Genomic DNA, 10174 nt, shown 5'->3' on the forward strand with positions numbered 1-10174 from the left:
AATTGTGTAAGGAATGATGGGTTATTTTAATTGCTCTAGACTTTTGAAAGTTGATTTTTGTGTAGAGGAATTAATTATTTCATTGGAAAGTTTTGCATGGTTTTTATGCAATAATGTTCTAAAAACATGCATGATAACTTTACGTATTAAAAATAAAGAAACCATGTTGTTTTATTACAAAAATATATTACAGAAATCTAGTTTCTAGATTCTTTTGATAAGAGAATGCACATGAATCCCGCACATGAAAAGATTTGAAGTCATAATAATTTTCATAAGGAGAATGCACATGAATCCGACACATAAAAATATTTAAAAAGTCATAATACTTTTTACAAAGAATGCATGTGAACTTTGCATGGCAAACGATAAAGAATTCATATTACTTTCTTGAAAGAAAATGGCATGGTAAAAGATAAATAAATCATATTACTTTACTGAAAAAATCATGATAAATAATAAGCTAGGGATGTTTTATTGAAAAGAAAACACAAGTCACACATGTACACAAAAAGGTTAAAGAAATCATAATATTTTTCATGAAAAGAATGTGCATAAACTTTTCTTATGAAAAAAAGAAAGAAAATAAGTTATTTCATTAAAGAAAAGATTCTGAGGAAATTATGAGAGAAAATTAGAGTGTTAATTTCCTTGGAGATATTAGCATGATTGTCATAGACTATTAATAGGAATATTGCACAATAATAATATCCTTTATATTGCAATTCTTGAAATAAATTTCTATGTCAATTCTTGAATGAATATATATATATATATATATATATATATATATATATATATATATATATATATATATATATATATATATATATATATATATATATATATTTTGCACGCATCATTGTGTTACATTTCGAAGTGAAATGTTTTTGCATACATTATCAAATTCTTGCAAAAGATAAAAGTTAATTAGATTAATTTTCTTGGAATTGTTTTCATGAATTTGTATGTGTACATTACCCATGTTGTTTATTTGAAGACTACGAGGATTTGAGTGGAGCAAGACTTGCATAGGAGTTTTGTGCATGAATTGATGAAAAATAAAGATTGTTTTCTTAAAATATGCATATGATCTTGTTCATACAAGAACAAGAACGAATGCTTGTTCTTTGAAAATATTATGTGCATTGAAGTAAGGGTCACTATGTTAAAAAAAACATATGTTGCATGCACAAAAGAGTAGTCATTATGATATAGAAAATATGTTTTTATGTGTAAATAGAGAAAGTTATTATGTTAATTTTCTTGAAAAGAATAATCTCTCGAAAAGGTTGTCTCCCTAGATGAATTGTGTTAATTTCTTGATTTATGTGCATAAAAGGTCAAGTTAGCCTGATTATTGTTGCTTGGGTTTTATGCATAAAAGATAGTTATCTATGGTAATTTCTTGAAAGGAATGCATGAGAAACTTGCAGTAAAAAGGTAGAGAAACTACTTTATATTAACTTCCTTTCAATATGTTTTTGCATACACAAAGAATAGTCATTGTGTTATAGAGATATGTTCTTTGCATGGATAGAAAACTATTGAGTTATATTTCTTTAGAAAAATTATATGTGATTATTTTTATGCTATCATAACTATTATGTTAGTTTCTTTTGGAATAAGATCATGTATATGCATGCAAGATTTGTATTAGCTTTTGTTTGGAAAGGATATACATTTTCATGTGGGAAATGATAACATGTTGTGTTAGCCTACATTGGAAAATATTCCTTGGGAAAGAAGATGAATTTACATGCACAAAAACCATAGTAATGTGTTGGTTTCTTTGGAATATATATATATATATATATATATATATATATATATATATATATATATATATATATATATATATATATATATATATATATATATATATATAACGTTGGTATAGTCTTTGGAAAAATAAAATATGTTTTATTGTATTAGTTTTACATAAATGAAAACATTTTTTGCATGCCTTATTGTGTTAGATTTTCTTTGGAATATATATATATATATATATATATATAACGTTGGTATAGTCTTTGGAAAAATAAAATATGTTTTATTGTATTAGTTTTACATAAATGAAAACATTTTTTGCATGCCTTATTGTGTTAGATTTCCTCGAAAAGGAAACATGTGTTTGTATGCTCTATTATGTTAAGCGTTATTTTGGGAAGATTTTTTTGTAAAGTATATGGATTTGCATGCATAGGAAAGAAATTCATTATGTTAGTTTTCTTTACATATTTACATGCACCAAAAGTAATAGCTGGAGGGATAGTTCTTTGGATAAAACTTACGTTATTTACATGAAAAAAATATCATAACTTGTGTGTTAGTTTCCTTTAAAGGAATTCTTGAGAAATTGTAGTGATTTCTCTTGCAAGAATGTGTGATTGTGTGAGGAGAATAATAGTTAATGTGGTATTAATTTATAAACATGCTTTGAAGGTTATATGCTTATAAATAATGCATATGCAGTGTTGTTAAAGGAAGCATGTTGTGATATTTTGTTTTCATTTCATGAATGTACATGAATAGATGGTGAAGCACCACTAGTATTGATTTATGAATTGGTTTGATTAATACTTGATTTAATCATGATATCCAAGGTTGTTGACAATAGCAGTTGTTAGAAAAAACTGCGACATATAAATATGGATTAAGTTATAGTTATGGAAGACAATAAGTTAGTGGTCTATGTAGATTGAAGGAATGTAAACTGCAAGATAATCCATTAGTGGGAAGAACCAAGCCCTAAAGACACAATGCTCACAGGTTTGTGGGTAAATGATGTCATAAAGATTTAATCGCTTGTATCAAGTTATGTCTTTTTGACATGATATTCTTTGTAATATTTTATGACAATGGTCAAGAGATGGACTCCCTTATAACCATTGAGTGAGGGGTGAACAACCTTTATGAGCATTTAATAATAAAATTAAACGTTTGTTGGTTTTAACCTTACGGGGTTTCCAGGGTATATCGGTGGCTAATGATGTGGTTACATGTTGTGTCATTTTATGATGTTGATTGCTTGCATGATGTGACATTTATATTGTCAATAATATGATTAACTAACATAGTTAATTTAATCATGGAATTGATGCAAGGTTACATCAAAAAGTTTATGTTAATATGCTACAATAGTGGTTGTTAATGGTTATGTAATTTACTATTCCCTTTCTAAAGTTACTCTATGTAATGATGAAGATTCTATCTAATAGTTAATGAAGAATCTGGAATAGTAATTTGGATAATTACCAATGGGTAAATTGTGTAAAAAAATTATAACTCCATACATTTTCATGGGAAGTCACGGGGGACATTACAAGCGCTATCAATGTTGAAGGTTGCAACACTACCGCCTTATGGGAATTGGTAATCAGACAATAAGTCAAGGTATGATACTAGTGCCCAACAGCTCAAGTATGATTCTACAAATTACATATCGATATATGCAGCAAACTACTTTTGACCTGAGATGCATGATGCATGTTTATAACGACATTAAAGAGTAGTAAGTAAAAAGGGTCTGCTCCAAAATTATGCTCGTGACATTTGAATCTTGATGAGGATAAAAGACAATAAAACCTTTGCTGCACCTATGAACAATCATGATAACTCACTGGTGAAAGTGAAAATTGACTACCAATCTTTGCATATATGATAATATTAATGGTACACTTAATGAACATGATAAAGTTACAATGCACTACTTATAATGAAAGAATGCATGAATGTAAAAGATAGGGAATTTCCTTGAAGAGGACAATAGATGTTTCAAAAGGAAAATGGAAGAATCACTTTAGATGTTAAAGATAAACAATGAGTCGAGTAGTGAGACTTGATTGTAATAACTTGTTCTTGTTTGTCTTGTCATGGCTGCATTAAGGTGGTTGGTAGAATTGATTAGTTAGTGTTGCATGACCAACTATTAAAAATTACATGCATGAATTGCTTTTGATTTAAGACTATTGCAAGTTTTAAACAAGTGATTATGGTAGTTACTTCATGTGTCGGTCTATTGGTAACACTACACTGTGCGAATTCGAAATGTTTGGTTTTTTAACCTCACTGTTATTAGAATTTACACATTAATGAATATTTGTGTATACTTTTATACACGACAATGTTGTATGCATGAAACTAAAATGGTTATGAAAGTGAATACTCTTTTAAACAATGCATATTTATGACTAATGTTGATGATGGGATTAAGTAGGGGTAGCTTAATGGCAACATGAGAACTTATGCAGGTAAAACATTCCAATGTGAATTGCAACTGTAAATGAGAAAGAATTATTTTATGATATACATGATTGTATTATTTGGAAAATGAGCATATATACCATCTGTATGCTAGTTAGGTTTCATGTCAATCTAAATATTTTGGAACCATGTTGAGGGAAAAATATGAATGTAAGACGTACATAAATGTTTCTTTTGTTTTAATGATAATTTTCATATGGTTTGTTATGTCAATTAATGTGGGAAAGAGTGCTAAAAACGAATTTCACATTCCAAATAGTTGTGGATTGTTGTGAAAGGCCAGGAGGCCTTGGGTTGATGGTGGTTGTTTGCCTAGAGGGGTTTATGGTGCTTGTCTGCCTAGATTTCCTCTCCCTAGAGATAGATGATCTTAGTAAGGGAAAATATTTGGCCAAAATGCTGAGAGGGGAAAAATCATGAGGCAACTCTGTTGATTTGGAGTCTATTGGAGGAGGCCTAAAATTCCTCATAGACATGACACTCTCAGAGGAATAGGTAAGATGTTGCCATAGGGAATCCTATATTGGACCCTGTGAGGTCATTGGAATTCTTGAGCTTGTTTCAGACTGGACCTAGTATGGTCTCTGTTAGACATCTGTCTAGATGTGAAAATTGCTCAATCTAGTTGTACAAACTAGCTCCCATTGGTTTGGAGGAGCATTCCTTTGCCACTATGGTTCTCATAGAAGAACAAGTTGAATAATTAGATAAGTGATGTATTAAAAAAATGGTTTTTTTATATGATTGTGTAAAAACATTATGTACATCTTAACAGGAAAGGACCCTAGTGCTCAGTAAGGAATTGATAGAAGCGTAGTTTCTTTATTGTAATACCAAACTTGTGAATAACTTAGTAGGGGCTAAGATAGTATGCACTCAATGCAATTATTGATCATTTCGATGGTTAGAGAGATAGGTTCCCTTTGAGTAATTTTAGAAGTAATGTGTGAATGTCTTTAGCGCCAAATGAGATAGTGTGCATGTGGTGCATTTATTTATCATTTTGAGTACTATAGGGTTGGTGCTCTTTGAGTACTTGTGTAAGTACTGTGGTTAAAATATCACTTGACATTGCATGAATGATTGATAGTTAAAATTTGATTGAAAATGTTGTGACTAATGTTACTATGTTGAAATTGTTGATTAGATATTACAGGCTGCGTGCCATGGAGGTTGTGAAACCACCTCCAATTGAAAATATTGCGTAAGGTAACCATGATTTTCAAGAGTAATTGGTAAATAATGGTATGTTGGTATAGAGATTTTATTTTATCCCTAAAAAAATTGACTAATGACTAAGTGATGAAAAATAGAAATTTCTTATTTTTGCATTTTTAAATGCTTATGACTATTGACAAACATTATTATTATTATTTTATTCTTTTTGGCTTATTGATATTCTCTAGGAATAAAAGCGTTAATTTTGAAGGGAAGGGTTTCTCTTTTGTTTGTTTAGATAATTATATCATAGGTAAAAGTTAATGATAAACACCAAGGATGGTGTCTACTTCAAGGGGGGAGTATGTAATATCCCTATAAATTTCATTAAAATTGGCATTCACAATGGAATATATTTTCTTACCATGTTTAATGAAATGGTTGAAAACAAGAACCATTATGATTTAGTTGGAAACTAATTTGAATCAAATACATAAAATGATAACTCATAGAGAAAAATAAAGTTTTATAGGTTCTTTAAATTCATTCATATACTGGAAAAAAACAACTTTCATCTTCATCCACTTGAGTTTTCATCATGTGAATGCTGGAGGCATTGATCAACACAAATTTGGTGAAGAATGTTGTGGCTCCAACGAAAGGTATTCCTAAACATGAGGTACACAGATGGGACTTCATGGTTATTGCCCATAAAATATAAGTAACCATGAATTTATTTGGAAAGAAATTGCATATGTGTTTGGTGCAAGGAATGATTGGTTATTTTATTATTTTATTATTTTATTATGGTTTTTATGGAATAATTTTATAAAAACATGCATAATAACATTATGTTGTTTTATTAAAAAAATATATTAGAGAGACATAGTTTCTTTGGAATAGAGAATGCACATGCAACCTGCACACAAAAAGATTTAATAAGACATACTACTTTCCATAAAGAATGCATGTGAAATTTGCATGGTAAACGATAAAGAAATCATATTACTTTCTTGAAGTAAAATTGCACGGTAAAAGAGTCGTTCCCAAACAAATGGATCACTAAACAATAGAATGAGAACTATAAGTGTTTAGAACACAGAGCATGACCGATGAGGGAGTAGCTAGGGTTTGAGGGTTTCTGAGGAATTTTCCCCATGGATGAGCGTAGAGGAGGGAGCTCCTCTCCCTCCAACAAGGAGGCGGTGGCCAACAAGTACAAGAAACCTCCGGAGAGAGGTAGAGGTAATGCTAAAGTAGGTAGGAGAAACAGGGAAGATGAAACAAACGGTTCCATTTCGAAGGAGAATGATAGTACAAAAGACAAGGATGAAAATGACAAAAAACAGGGAACAATAGACAAAAAACAGAAGGGACCATGTAAACCCAAGGCTGAAATCACTCCTAGAGTAGTATTAAATAATCCAGAGCTGCAGGCACACAGGGAGCACATGCAGACTTATGCAATCATATGCAAATTCATGGGGCTATGGCCAACTGAAAAAGCGTTACAAACTTGGATCAGATACCACTGGAAGCCTAAAGGAAGCATTGATCTTCATCTAGGGTCCAAGGGTTTCTTCACTGTAGTGTTCACCAACATTGAGGATAAAGACAGAGTGTTTGAAGGCGGACCCTACTTCTATGCAGCAGCAGGACTCTATATGAGGCCATGGAGAATGAATTTCATTCCAGAGAGGGAAACTTTTACTTCAGTCCTAGTTTGGGTAAGACTCTATTCTCTACCTCTTGATTATTGGCAAATAGAATCGCTAGCTGCCATAGGCAATAAATTAGGAAGGTTTGTCAAAGCTGCTGAAGCCACAAGGAGGGGAAAGTATACCTCCTTTGCAAGGATCTGTGTGGAGATGGATCTATCTGGAGCTCTTCCAGATGAAGTTATCTTGGAGGTTTTTGATGAGGAATGGGTGCAAACAATAGACTATGAGCATATTCCATTTAGATGTCGTAGATGCCATGAACACGGGCACCTTCTAAGAGACTGCCCTCTCACTAAAGCAGAAATCAAAGGAAATACTAACACAACGAAAGACACAGACAATTTTCACAAAGTAGTTCATAAAGGAAAAAGTGGAAAAAAAGGGCCAAAGAAAAACCAAGTGGGAGGGAAAAAGGTTAGTCAAAATCAGTTCCAATTTCTTGAAGAGAATGAAGAGATAGCAGCAAAAGATCAAGTAATGAAGGAAGGTTATGAGCAGAGGGACAAGGAAGAAAATAATGACCATACACAGGAAAATGAAAAACAGAAAGGAAACATGATGAGTGATTCAGAACTGGAAATGGATTAGGAAATGAACCAGAGTGAGATGGAAATGGAAGACAATGAGCTACAAGAGATTCTTGACAGAGAAAACCTAGATCTAGAAGGGTTCTTGAATCAGGGAACTACGGGCGGGGTAGAATCACTACCACAAGAAGAGATCAATAGAATACAGCAGTTATTCCTATGGAAAACTCAGGCCAAGGGTTTAGAGGAAGTAAACAACACTGAAAGATAGAGCAATGAAGGAGGGAAAGCAGTAAAAACGACTCTAGGGTTAGCACCGAGAAATCACGGAAAAAAAGAGGCAGGAAAAAGCAGAATGAGCTCCTGATGGAATGTGGCAAGCTCATGGTAGACTCAGGTAAGATGAAAGATCTAACCAGTTACTCCTTCACCAATTGTTAATTATGAAGTTCACAACTTGGAATATTAGAGGTCTCGGCAGCAAGAGAAAATAGAGAATGCTGAATAATAGAATGCAGCAAGCAGCCCCGGATATAATTTTTGTCCAAGAAACGAAATGCTCTATTCAAAAGTTAAGACAAATCCATAGTAAATGGCTTAGCAGATTTGAGTTTCTAGAAGTTAAAGCTGAAAACACAGCAGGGGGTATCCTCACTCTCTAGAATCCCCAAAAGATTGGAATAATTGATGCGGAGGCATCAAGGAACTATTTATCAATAGTCATACAGCCTGTAGGAGACATGGATACTTATCTAGTCACGAATGTTTATGGCCCCCAAAGGCTAGATGACAAAATCCAATTTATAGACTTCTTGGTGGATCTCTGGGCCAGGCATGTAGGGTTACCTTGGGTCATAGGAGGAGACTTCAATATGATCAGATCGCTCTCGGAGAAAAAAGGAGGTACAAGAGCTTTAAATAAAGATTCCTCAACCTTCCAAATCTTTTCAGAAAGCATGAATCTTTCTGACATTGAGACAAAAAATGGCTTATACACATGGAATAAAAAAAGAGGAGGGGACTCCCAGGTAGCCTCCAAGGTAGATAGATTCATGATCTTCGAAGATCTCATGCTTTTAGACAAGGAAATAATGGCAGAAATTCTACCTTATGGAGGCTCAGATCACTGGCCGGTTCAAATGGAGATCAAAGGCATAGGCACCCCAAGAAACCGACCTTTTAGATTTGAAAATATCTGGCTTTCACACCCAGATTTTAACAGCAACATAGAAAAATGGTGGGTGGAATATTTGCAGATTCAGGGATCAACAATGTTCCTGCTTCACAAAAGATTAAAGCACATTAAAATGAAACTAAAAGACTGGAACAGGAATGAATTTGGAAATATTTTTGCAGGTAAGAAATCGGTTGAAAACAAAATTCTGGAGCTCAACCAAGCTTTGATCAAGGATGGATTTGATAAAATAAAAAATGATCAGGTAGAGAAACATCATCTAGAATGGGAAAAGTTGTGCAAACAAGAAGAAATTTTTTGGAAACAAAAATCAAGAGTTCAATGGCTAAAGGAAGGAGAGCGCAACACTAAATTTTTCCACTGTTCCACCATTTCTAATATGACTCGCAACAGAATATCTTCCTTCAAGGATGAGGACGGGCAGACTCACCAATCCCATGAGGATATAGAAGCTGTGTTGGTTAGACACTTCAGAGGTATTGCTCAGGAAAATGTCTTAGTAAGGGAACCTTTCATCAAGGACTTTACTAAACATATCCCTAAGTTGGTATCCAGAGAGGACAACTATAATTTAAACAGACCAGTATCTGAAAAGGAGGTTAGTGAGGTACTCAAGGAAATGCAAAATGGAAAAGCTCCAGGTCCGGATGGATTCAATGTGGATTTCTTCAAAGTTTGTTGGAATATTGTCAAAGAGGATATCATAAGGATTGTGGAATATTCTAGGCTAAGTAGAACTATTTTGAAAGCCCTCAACACCTCCTTCATCGCCCTAATTCCAAAACAGGATAATGCACAAATGCCAGAGAGGTACAGACCCATAGCCTTATGCAATGTAGTCTACAAGATAATTTCCAAGGTGGTAGCCAACAGACTCAAACCTTTGCTACCTACGCTGGTCTTGGGGGAACAATTTGGGTATGTGGAAGGCAGACAAATCCTAGATAACATCATTCAAGCTCACGAAGTGGTGCACTCGCTAACTAGCAAAAGGAAAGTAGGAATGATAATGCAATTAGACATAGCCAAAGCTTATGATAAAGTAAACTGGACATATATCAAGAAGGTGCTCAACGCGTTTGGTTTTGATCATGAATGCATCAGATGGGTCATGGCCCTAGTGACTTCCTCCAGCTTCTCAATTTTAGTTAATGGTTCTCCCTCTGAATTTTTTCTTCCTTCTAGAGGAATCAGACAGGGTGATCCACTCTCTCCTTTTCTTTTCATCCTCATGATGGAAGGGCTGGGACAGTCCACTAAGCAGGTCAAGGTAATGGGAAAAATCGAAGGACTCCAACTATCAGAGA

The sequence above is a fragment of the Pinus tabuliformis genome, chromosome 2_2 (genome assembly GCF_031772625.1).
Source record: "Pinus tabuliformis cultivar Carrire ecotype Pingquan chromosome 2_2, CPIR1, whole genome shotgun sequence".
NCBI lineage: Eukaryota > Viridiplantae > Streptophyta > Pinopsida > Pinales > Pinaceae > Pinus > Pinus tabuliformis.